General features: G+C 42.6%; 2 protein-coding genes across 2 annotated transcripts in view; one reads left to right on the forward strand and one right to left on the reverse strand.

Moving 5' to 3' along the window:
- Positions 1 to 10,572, reverse strand: part of RRP8 (ribosomal RNA processing 8) — a 41,857-nt gene extending 31,285 nt beyond the window's left edge. Inside the window, exon 1 of the mRNA XM_063433429.1 lies at positions 10,420 to 10,572. The gene's annotated coding sequence lies outside the window, so the exon portion shown is untranslated. The remainder of the gene's footprint in view (positions 1 to 10,419) is intronic.
- A 241-nt stretch (positions 10,573 to 10,813) lies between these two features.
- Positions 10,814 to 12,616, forward strand: part of ILK (integrin linked kinase) — a 42,186-nt gene continuing 40,383 nt past the window's right edge. Inside the window, exon 1 of the mRNA XM_063433436.1 lies at positions 10,814 to 10,885. The gene's annotated coding sequence lies outside the window, so the exon portion shown is untranslated. The remainder of the gene's footprint in view (positions 10,886 to 12,616) is intronic.

The raw sequence follows: 12,616 nt of genomic DNA on the forward strand, positions 1-12,616 counted from the left end.
GGGAGGGCTTACACCTAAGCCACTGCGATTGGCTACTGTCCAATAAATGTCCCAGTCTTCCATCCGGTCCCCTATGGGAGTGTCCACCAGGTGGGAGACCTGCATAAATACCGGGCAGGTAGCCCCCATTAAACAGAATCCTGTTTTACCCTCAAGACGGAGCTTGGTCTCGTTTGTGGGGGGAATTATTACTTGGAAAGCACATTTCGTTTATTTTAGCCGTGAAAGGAGTTCGGCTGATTTTATGGTCAGGAGTTACCGCGTTCCCTTATACTCCGTTCGGGAGTTTGGCGGTCGGCCGTGCAGAACCTGCATTTCTGGAAAAGGGGATTATTGACTAAACGGCTGCTTCATCTAATTTGGCGGTGAGTGTCATAACAGGCTCTATATATGAGCTTCTGTGAGGATGCCGCCTCGGTATATGTATCCACAGGAGCTGCGTAACCTTGGTATATAGCATATGTTGTCTAGGTATGCTTTCTGTTTGAACAGATTCAGTATATGTGACGGATATCTCGGGGCATTATGGACGGTTAAGAGACACCCACAAGGTATGTGATTTTAAGGCGAACGTATCAGACAGCTTTACTAGAAGGAGCTGCCATAACCGGAGATATTGTTTTTTGTTCCCTTTTTTGCTCAACGCACTGCAGAACATAATTCCTGAAGACAGGATTAACCTCTGCTCCAATCGTTCCATAATTTGCAGTTGTCAAAGGAAAATCTCTCTCTCTTTATGAATGTTTGGAAGTTTTATGGTTGAGATCATAGACGTCTGATACCGCATCAAAATCGGTCCTTTGTGAGCTTCCCTTGGGTAAGCAGGAGCTGTTTGGGTCTCACTTGAAGAAAATCTTAATACAATTTAGAGACTAAAAATATACTGAGCAAATTCCGATAAATTGAAACAGGAGATTACAGAGTGGGACCTCTGTACTTTCTAAAGAAAGTAAAGTTGTGTAAATAAAGGCGATTATTTTTTTGGGAGATCAGACGGCGCAAACAGAAGAAAACATTTCTGACGCAGACGATTCTACCAGCAATCCATAGATTCTATTTCTTATTCAAAATAGTTCCTAGATCTCGTGTTCAAGTAAAACACATTGTTGGTTTTCTCTCCCCTATCATAGAAGAAAGGGAGTTGGTAGTAGCGGATCCGTTTTTCGAATTAGATAGAGTTCCTTTCAGGAGGCTTGTCTTCCATCAAAATAGCTTTTTGGGGATCACTACAGATGCTCTTATCAAATCCCCATCTCGTTTCATGGCAATGGTTAAGGGAGAATCCGCAGATTTCGGGGGTTTAAAGCTGTGCTTCCCGCCCTTTATCTCTTCAGTCCGTGGATAGGGTGGAAGGCCGTAAAGATTCATACGGACACTTGTACAAGGGTTTGATACGTCAACCGGCAGGGAGGAACCAGAGTAGGCGCTCTTTCTAGCCTGCATGTGGTTATCTTGCTGAGGTGCAAAATTATCTAGTAGATATTTCGGCAGTTCAATTCAGAGGGAATGACAATGACATAACCGTCAAGCTCAGAAAGGGAAATTGGAATCAGAAAGTTTGGTCTTTAGGTCCATGTAATTTTTACAGTCTGGAGAGGAAATTTGGTGTTCCAGGCATGGCCCTGTTGGCAAGCATTACAAAAACAAGGTTCCCCAAGTCACCTCCCTGTTCAGAGCAGGTCCCTCGGTGATAGATAACTCTCATTGTAATGTAATGTCAGATTGGCATGCGTCTTTCTTCCGCTTACGCTATTTCCAAGTTGTCTTCGAAAATTAGGGCTGTCTGAGCCTTATCCTGGTTCTTTTTCCATTCTGGCCATACAAGGTTCTGGTTCCCGACGTTCAAGAAGATGGTCTCCACACAGTGGTAACTTCCAATCTCGAACGATCTCATGATGAATAGGAATCTACCCTAGTGGTTCTGTAGAGGTTCAGGTTAATGGCCTCGCTACTGCTAGGTTACTTCATCATATAGGTCTGCAAGAAGATAGATTTGGCTGTGTTGCTTTGATCAACTAGATTTCCTGCTTTAAAGGTCTACTTTCTATTAAGAGGAAGGTTTTTTTTATTTGTGTTGGGAACACCACTGCCTGTGTGTTCATCAGTCTATAGACCCATGCTTTAATGTCTTCAGGATATTTTTCTGCAGGCTTCAGTGTTTTCTCCTTTAAGGTTCAGGCCTCAATCCTGAGAATCCTGGTGAAATAAGATGTTGCATCCATATGTTAAGCTTAAGGTTTTTTTGTAATCTGCCAGGTCCAGACATCCTCCTAAAGTTCTGTTTTTCCTTGAATTTTACTGGCTCTTGGTAACACTGTTTCGATCATGTGAAAAGGTTTCCCTTACAAGTTTCGTTCCTCTAGGCCACCTTCTTGGGGGCCGTCAAATCGGCTAGAAGGTTCAGTGAGCTTCAGTCATTTTCATCCCCAGATGATTTTTTCAGTTTTGCTCGTGGACACGGTGGTTCTTCACCCTAAAACTTTCTTTTTTCCTACGGGTTTGTACTACGAGTCACCATTTGTTTCTGCTTTCCTTTTGGTGCTCTCTTCGGCGGCTTACATCGTTTTTTTCTTGTATCTTAAAGGAGCATTGCAATATCTCTCTTCCTAGGACTGAAGAGCTCAGGTATTCTGGCCATCTGTTTGTTATCCTCCAATAAAAATTACAAGGATACGGCGCTTCCTGCAGTTCTTTGTTTCAATTGACTCAGGCGAGTGTGTTGGTTGGCAGTTTTCTCCCGGTGGTCTTCAAGTTCCGGTTTCTCTCACGGCTCTTCACACTTGGGGAATTGGCTGCCTCAGGGGCAGTAAGAGCTCTTGTTTCCTTTCAGTGGACATCTGTGAGGCACCGTCTTGGGCTGTCTTTCCACATTTTCATTAAACTCTACAGGCTAGAGATATTCTCATCCTCGGAAATGGCCTTTGGGCGTAAAGGTTGCGACCTGGGGTGACATTGGACCCGCCCGGGTTGGGGATCTTGCTATATCCCATATGTACTGCCACCATATGACAGAAAAAATAGAAATTTTTACTTACCGTAAATTCTTTTTTTCTCTTAATATGGTGGCAGTACGGCTTCCCTCCCTCTATATTACATTTTCTTGATGACAGCATACAAGTTTTATCTGTGGATTTTCCTGCTACTTACTGAGGTAGGTTTTGCCGGATAGCCCTTTTTATAGGGCAAGGGGGAGGGGTTTGTTGATTTAATTAATCTTGTTAGATGCTTGTCCACAGGAAAGGGACAAAACCCACATGTACTGCCACTATATTACGAAAAAAATAATTTACGTTAATTTAAGTTTTTTACAATTAGATACATTTTCAGTGATTTTTTTTTAAATTAGCACAATTCTGGGGTTAAATTTCTTCTCAATTTAGTAATTGTATTAATCAATTTAGAAATTTCTTCATTCAGAAGCAGGGCATCCTAGCGGGTCAAGAGGACTATCCTTCCCTTGATAAATGTGAAACGCCCATGTATAAATAGTACTGGTTTCACATAATTTATCAAATTTGATGCCATACCGTGACCGCTTTGATAAATTATATTGCTTTAACCCCTTCCCGACCGCGGACGTATCAGGTACGTCCGACAAAAAAACAAATACAGTCCTTAGGGACCGCAGACGTACCCGATACGTCCTGGGGTAATTAGAGCTCTGGAAGCGATGATGAGGAAATGGTTTGGAAATAGCCACCATCACTTGAGGGATCCCTCAAGGGCTCAATGTCAGAGGTTGGTAGAGTGTCACTATCAGAGTCTACTAGAACGGTGTATGCCTCTTCCGTTGTAGTGTGCCATTCTAAGGGGACAATTAACCAAGTCTCCCGCAGGACGCCATAGCATGCCAACATTCCTAGCATTTGCCAATGTTGTTGGGGTTGAGTATTAATACTCTATTATTGGGGGTCCGTGAGTGTTAATACTCTGTTATTGGGGGTCAGGGGATATTAATACTCTGTTAATGGGGTCAGGGGGTATTAATACTCTGTTATTGGGGGTCAGGGGATATTAATACTCTGTTATTGGGGGTCAGGGGATATTAATACTCTGTTATTGGGGGGCAGGGGGTATTAATACATAGAAACAGAATGTGACGGCAGATAAGAACCATTCGGCCCATCTAGTCTGCCCAGTTTTCTAAATACTTTCATTAGTCCCTGGCCTTATCTTATAGTTAGGATAGCCTTATGCCTATCCCACGCATGCTTAAACTTCTTTACTGTGTTAACCTCTACCACTTCAGCTGGAAGGCTATTCCATGCATCCACTACCCTCTCAGTAAAGTAATACTTCCTGATATTATTTTTAAACCTTTGTCCCTCTAATTTAAGACTATGTCCTCTGGTTGTGGTAGTTTTTCTTCTTTTAAATATAGTCTCCTCCTTTACTGTGTTGATTCCCTTTATGTATTTAAATGTTTCTATCATATCCCCCCTGTCTCGTCTTTCCTCCAAGCTATACATGTTAAGATCCTTTAACCTTTCCTGGTAAGTTTTATCCTGCAATCCATGAACCAGTTTAGTAGCCCTTCTTTGAACTCTCTCTAAGGTATCAATATCCTTCTGAAGATATGGTCTCCAGTACTGCGTACAATACTCCAAGTGAGGTCTCACCAGTGTTCTGTACAATGGCATGAGCACTTCCCTCTTTCTACTGCTAATACCTCTCCCTATACAACCAAGCATTCTGCTAGCATTTCCTGCTGCTCTATTACATTGTCTGCCTACCTTTAAGTCATCTGAAATAATCACCCCTAAATCCCTTTCCTCAGATGTCGCGGTTAGGACTCTAACAAATATTCTGTACTCTGCCCTTGGGTTTTTTACGTCCAAGATGCATTATCTTGCACTTATCCACATTCTGTTATTGGGGGGCAGGGGGTATTAATACTCTGTTACTGGGGGGCAGGGGGTATTAATACTCTGTTACTGGGGGGCAGGGGGTATTAATACTCTGTTATTGGGGGGGCAGGGGGTATTAATACTCTGTTATTGGGGGGGCAGGGGGTATTAATACTCTGTTATTGGGGGGCAGGGGGTATTAATACTCTGTTATTGGGGGGCAGGGGGTATTAATACTCTGTTATTGGGGGGCAGGGGGTATTAATACTCTTATTGGGGGTCAGGGGGTATTAATACTCTTATTGGGGGTCAGGGGGTATTAATACTCTGTTATTGGGGGGCAGGGGGTATTAATACTCTGTTATTGGGGGGCAGGGGGTATTAATACTCTGTTATTGGGGGGCAGGGGGTATTAATACTCTGTTATTGGGGGGCAGGGGTATTAATACTCTGTTATTGGGGGGCAGGGGTATTAATACTCTGTTATTGGGGGGCAGGGGTATTAATACTCTGTTATTGGGGGGCAGGGGGTATTAACACTCTGTTATTGGGGGTCAGGGGGTATTAACACTCTGTTATTGGGGGTCAGGGGGTATTAACACTCTGTTATTGGGGGTCAGGGGTATTAATACTCTGTTAATGGGGGTCAGGGGGTATTAATACTCTGTTAATGGGGTCAGGGGGTATTAATACTCTGTTAATGGGGTCAGGGGGTATTAATACTCTGTTATTGGGGGCAGGGGGTATTAACACTCTGTTATTGGGGGGCAGGGGGTATTAACACTCTGTTATTGGGGGTCAGGGGGTATTAACACTCTGTTATTGGGGGTCAGGGGTATTAATACTCTGTTAATGGGGGTCAGGGGGTATTAATACTCTGTTAATGGGGTCAGGGGGTATTAATACTCTGTTAATGGGGTCAGGGGGTATTAATACTCTGTTATTGGGGGCAGGGGGTATTAACACTCTGTTATTGGGGGGCAGGGGGTATTAACACTCTGTTATTGGGGGTCAGGGGGTATTAACACTCTGTTATTGGGGGTCAGGGGGTATTAACACTCTGTTATTGGGGGTCAGGGGGTATTAATACTCTGTTAATGGGGGTCAGGGGGTATTAATACTCTGTTAATGGGGTCAGGGGGTATTAATACTCTGTTAATGGGGTCAGGGGGTATTAATACTCTGTTATTGGGGGCAGGGGGTATTAATACTCTGTTATTGGGGGGCAGGGGTATTAATACGCTGTTATTAAGGGTCAGGGGGTATTAATACTCTGTTATTGGGGGCAGGGGGTATTAATACTCTGTTATTGGGGGCAGGGGGTATTAATACTCTGTTATTGGGGGCAGGGGGTATTAATACTCTGTTATTGGGGCAGGGGGTATTAATACTCTGTTATTGGGGGCAGGGGGTATTAATACTCTGTTATTGGGGGCAGGGGGTATTAATACTCTGTTATTGGGGGCAGGGGGTATTAATACTCTGTTATTGGGGGCAGGGGGTATTAATACTCTGTTATGGGGGGCAGGGGGTATTAATACTCTGTTAATGGGGTCAGGGGGTATTAATACTCTGTTATTGGGGGGCAGGGGGTATTAATACTCTGTTATTGGGGGGCAGGGGGTATTAATACTCTGTTATTGGGGGGCAGGGGGTATTAATACTCTGTTATTGGGGGGCAGGGGGTATTAATACTCTGTTATTGGGGGGCAGGGGGTATTAACCCCTTAAGGACACATGACGTGTGTGACACGTCATGATTCCCTTTTATTCCAGAAGTTTGGTCCTTAAGGGGTTAATACTCTGTTATTGGGGGGCAGGGGGTATTAATACTCTGTTATTGGGGGCAGGGGGTATTAATACTCTGTTATTGGGGGGCAGGGGGTATTAATACTCTGTTATTGGGGGGCAGGGGGTATTAATACTCTGTTATTGGGGGCAGGGGGTATTAATACTCTGTTATTGGGGGTCAGGGGGTATTAATACTCTGTTATTGGGGTCAGGGGGTATTAATACTGTTATTGGGGTCAGGGGGTATTAATACTCTGTTATTGGGGGCAGGGGGCATTAATACTCTGTTATTGGGGGCAGGGCGGTATTAATACTCTGTTATTGAGGGCAGGGGGTGTAACGGAATGCAATGTATCAGCATACGATATCCGTTGGTACATCTAGGAAATCCACATTCAGAATAGGAAGCAAGGCAATATCCCCAATCCTCCCAATAACCGGACGAAACACAGTTTGGGAGTCAACTAACTCGGTTTATTCACAGGCAGTATATTTATACAGTTCCCCATGCAAGGGGTTTCCATACAGTAATTCCAGGGGATTTCTCCCATCATGCACTGTGACTTTCCCAACAGGCCTTGCTGCACGAGGAGGATACTCCCACTAAAATGGACGACTAAGTGGATTATCTCCTCGTGCAGCAAAACCGACAATTGACATTAAAATACAGAAATGACACAATATTCGGTACTTTGCAATAGTTGAACGTTCGGTAGATAGCTGGGGTCGGAGCGCACACTTTGTGAGAATACCGCTCCGATCCCAGCTGAATTGACCGAACGCCGCACATAATACAATAAAACATTAAAGTGAGTTTAAAAGTACCGAATAAGTACGGGACATACAATGTACCGAACGCGGGACTCCCGAACGCCCTGGAAGTCCAGCGGCGTCTAAATCGTCGAGTAGCCGTTTTCCGTTCCAGGCTCTCGACGACCGAACACCGCTGCAGGGACAAAGGATCCAAGATGGCCGACTGCCGCATGGTCGGTAGTGGATCGACGGCCACCTCGGAGAGCCCTTAATTACCGATTGCAGCAATGTTGCAATCGGTGAATTGGTACCACACGACTTGGGAATGTGTGGTCGACCTGGGGAGCCCGTATTCGTACGGCGAACGGCCAGGATAGCCGTGCTTCGTCGTAGGAACGCTGGAAGTGCACGGCGGCCAGCATGCGAACGGCCACATTATGGTACATACACAGGTTAAAATACACAGTACATATTCAGCCTACGGACAACCTTTAATAGCTACAGTCTAGAAGTGGCTAGTTTTGCCACAGGGGGTATTAATACTCTGTTATTGGGGGCAGGGGGTATTAATACTCTGTTATTGGGGGGCAGGGGGTATTAATACTCTGTTATTGGGGGGCAGGGGGTATTAATACTCTGTTATTGGGGGGCAGGGGGTATTAATACTCTGTTATTGGGGGCAGGGGGTATTAATACTCTGTTATTGGGGGCAGGGGGTATTAATACTCTGTTATTGGGGGCAGGGCGGTATTAATACTCTGTTATTGGGGGGCAGGGGGTATTAATACTCTGTTATTGGGGGGCAGGGGGTATTAATACTCTGTTATTGGGGGCAGGGGGTATTAATACTCTGTTATTGGGGGCAGGGGGTATTAATACTCTGTTATTGGGGTCAGGAGGTATTAATACTCTGTTATTGGGGGCAGGGGGTATTCATACTCTGTTATTGGGGGCAGGGGGTATTAATACTCTGTTATTGGGGGCAGGGGGTATTAATACTCTGTTATTGGGGTCAGGGGGTATTAATACTCTGTTATTGGGGTCAGGGGGTATTAATACTCTGTTATTGGGGGCAGGGGGTATTAATACTCTGTTATTGGGGGCAGGGGGTATTAATACTCTGTTATTGGGGGCAGGGGGTATTAATACTCTGTTATTGGGGGCAGGGGGTATTAATACTCTGTTATTGGGGGGCAGATGGTATTAATACTCTGTTATTGGGGGCAGGGGGTATTAATACTCTGTTATTGGGGGCAGGGGGTATTCATACTCTGTTATTGGGGGCAGGGGGTATTAATACTCTGTTATTGGGGGTCAGGGGGTATTAATACTCTGTTATTGGGGTCAGGGGGTATTAATACTCTGTTATTGGGGTCAGGGGGTATTAATACTCTGTTATTGGGGGCAGGGGGTATTAATACTCTGTTATTGGGGGCAGGGGGTATTAATACTCTGTTATTGGGGGCAGGGGGTATTAATACTCTGTTATTGGGGGGCAGGGGGTATTAATACTCTGTTATTGGGGTCAGGGGGTATTAATACTCTGTTATTGGGGTCAGGGGGTATTAATACTCTGTTATTGGGGGCAGGGGGTATTAATACTCTGTTATTGGGGGCAGGGGGTATTCATACTCTGTTATTGGGGGGCAGGGGGTATTAATACTCTGTTATTGGGGGTCAGGGGGTATTAATACTCTGTTATTGGGGGCAGGGGTATTAATACTCTGTTATTGGGGGCAGGGGGTATTAATACTCTGTTATTGGGGGCAGGGGGTATTAATACTCTGTTATTGGGGGCAGGGGGTATTAATACTCTGTTATTGGGGGCAGGGGGTATTCATACTCTGTTATTGGGGGCAGGGGGTATTCATACTCTGTTATTGGGGGGCAGGGGGTATTAATACTCTGTTATTGGGGTCAGGGGGTATTAATACTCTGTTATTGGGGTCAGGGGATATTAATACTCTGTTATTGGGGGTCAGGGGGTATTAATACTCTGTTATTGGGGGTCAGGGGGTATTAATACTCTGTTATTGGGGGCAGGGGGTATTCATACTCTGTTATTGGGGGCAGGGGGTATTAATACTCTGTTATTGGGGGCAGGGGGTATTAATACTCTGTTATTGGGGGCAGGGGGTATTCATACTCTGTTATTGGGGGGCAGGGGGTATTCATACTCTGTTATTGGGGGGCAGGGGGTATTAATACTCTGTTATTGGGGGCAGGGGGTATTAATACTCTGTTATTGGGGGCAGGGGGTATTAATACTCTGTTATTGGGGGCAGGGGGTATTAATACTCTGTTATTGGGGTCAGGGGGTATTAATACTCTGTTATTGGGGGGCAGGGGGTATTAATACTCTGTTATTGGGGTCAGGGGGTATTAATACTCTGTTATTGGGGTCAGGGGGTATTAATACTCTGTCATTGGGGGCAGGGGGTATTCATACTCTGTTATTGGGGGCAGGGGGTATTAATACTCTGTTATTGGGGTCAGGGGGTATTAATACTCTGTTATTGGGGTCAGGGGGTATTAATACTCTGTCATTGGGGGCAGGGGGTATTCATACTCTGTTATTGGGGGCAGGGGGTATTCATACTCTGTTATTGGGGGCAGGGGGTATTAATACTCTGTTATTGGGGGGCAGGGGGTATTAATACTCTGTTATTGGGGGCAGGGGGTATTAATACTCTGTTATTGGGGGTATTAATACTCTGTTATTGGGGGGCAGGGGGTATTAATACTCTGTTATTGGGGGCAGGGGGTATTAATACTCTGTTATTGGGGGCAGGGGGTATTAATACTCTGTTATTGGGGGGCAGGGGGTATTAATACTCTGTTATTGGGGGGCAGGGGGTATTAATACTCTGTTATTGGGGTCAGGGGGTATTAATACTCTGTTATTGGGGTCAGGGGGTATTAATACTCTGTTATTGGGGTCAGGGGGTATTAATACTCTGTCATTGGGGGCAGGGGGTATTCATACTCGGGTAATAGGTGAGAAATAGCCGGTTAACCCGTTACTTACCGGACTCTCTGACCCAGGACCGCCGGTGGAGGACTACACGTGCTGCTACCATAGAGTCCGGGCCCAGACAAACCGGAAACGGAGGACAGAGCGCTCCCCCTAAATACCACATGGTATCTCCCGGTCGGGTCGTCACTTCCGCCGCCCCCTCCGCATGGCTCACATGGTATTTCCCAGTCTCTCCACACCTCCCTATATATGGTCAGTGAGTACAGCGCATGCAAGGGGCGGGGCCTACACCCGAGCTCGCTCCTGATTGGACCGTGCTGCACCAGTCACACCCACTCATTCATCCAGGCTGTGCGCGATGCTGCCTGTGTCGGGCACTTCCATTGGCTGGAGGCCGTGCTGCGCTATGTAATCCCTCCTCCTATTGGTTAAAACGACCCGACCTCCGCCCAGCCTCGGAATGTGACGTGTCTGCGGGAACGCGCACGTAGCGGAGACTGTGAGAGCGCGCACTGAGGTGTGTAACAGCCTGGGAGCTCAATCTCTTATTATAATTTATATTATTATTATTATATCATTATATTATTATACTTTATATTATATCATTACTATTATATTATTATTATTATACACTGTGTGTGTAACTGGCTGGTAGCTCAATCTCTTATTATAATTTATTATTATTATCATACATTATATTATTATTATCATATTATTATACATTACTATTATTATTATTATTATTATACACTGTGTGTGACTGACTGAGAGCTCAATCTCTATTATTATCATATTATTATACATTACTATTATTATACTTTATATTATATCATTACTATTATACACTGTGTGTGTAACTGGCTGGGAGCTTAATCTCTTATTATAATTTATTATTATTATCATACATTATATTATTATTATCATATTATTATACATTACTATTATTATTATTATTATTATACACTGTGTGTGACTGACTGAGAGCTCAATCTCTATTATTATCATATTATTATACATTACTATTATTATACTTTATATTATATCATTACTATTATACACTGTGTGTGTAACTGGCTGGGAGCTTAATCTCTTATTATAATTTATTATTATTATCATACATTATATTATTATCATATTATTATACATTACTATTATTATTATTATTATACACTGTGTGTAACAGCCTGGGAGCTCAATCTCTTATTATAATGTATTATTATTATCATACATTATATTATTATCATATTATTATACATTACTATTATTATTATTATTATTATTATTATTATTATTATTATTATACACTGTGTGTGACTGGCTGGGAGCTCAATCTCTCTTATTATTATTATTATTATTATACACTGTGTGTGTAACTGGCTGGTAGCTCAATCTATCATATTATTATTATCATATTATTATACATTATTATTATTATTATTATTATTATTATTATTATACACTGTGTGTAACAGCCTGGGAGCTCAATCTCTTATTATAATTTATTATTATCATCATACATTATATTATTATTATCATCATCTTATTATACATTATTATTATTATTATTATACACTGTGTGTGACTGGCTGGGAGCTCAATCTCTATTATTATTATTATTATTATACACTGTGTGTGAAACTGGCTGGGAGCTCAATCTCTATTATTATGATTATTATTATTATTATTATTATTATTATACACTGTGTGTGTAACTGTCTGGGAGCTCAATCTCTCTTATTATTATTATTATTATTATTATTATTATTATTATTATTATTATTATTATTATTATTATTATGCACTGTGTGTGTAACTGGCTGGGAGCTCAATCTCTTATTATCATATTATTATACATTACTATTATATTATTATTATTATTATACACTGTGTGTAATAGCCTGGGAGCTCAATCTCTTATTATAATTTATTATTATTATTATACACTGTGTGTGTAACAGCCTGGGAGCTCAATCTCTATTAGTATTATTATTACTATTATACACTGTGTGTGTAACTGGCTGGGAGCTCAATCTCTATTATTATTATTATTATTATTATTATTATTATTCACTGTGTGTGTAACAGCCTGGGAGCTCAATCTCTATTAGTATTATTATTACTATTATACACTGTGTGTGTAACTGGCTGGGAGCTCAATCTCTCTTATTATTATTATTATTATTATTATTATTATTATTATTATACACTGTGTGTAACTGGCTGGGAGCTCAATCTCTATTATTATTAT

The sequence above is a fragment of the Pelobates fuscus genome, chromosome 1, assembly GCF_036172605.1.
Source record: "Pelobates fuscus isolate aPelFus1 chromosome 1, aPelFus1.pri, whole genome shotgun sequence".
In the NCBI taxonomy this organism is placed as follows: Eukaryota; Metazoa; Chordata; class Amphibia; order Anura; family Pelobatidae; genus Pelobates; species Pelobates fuscus.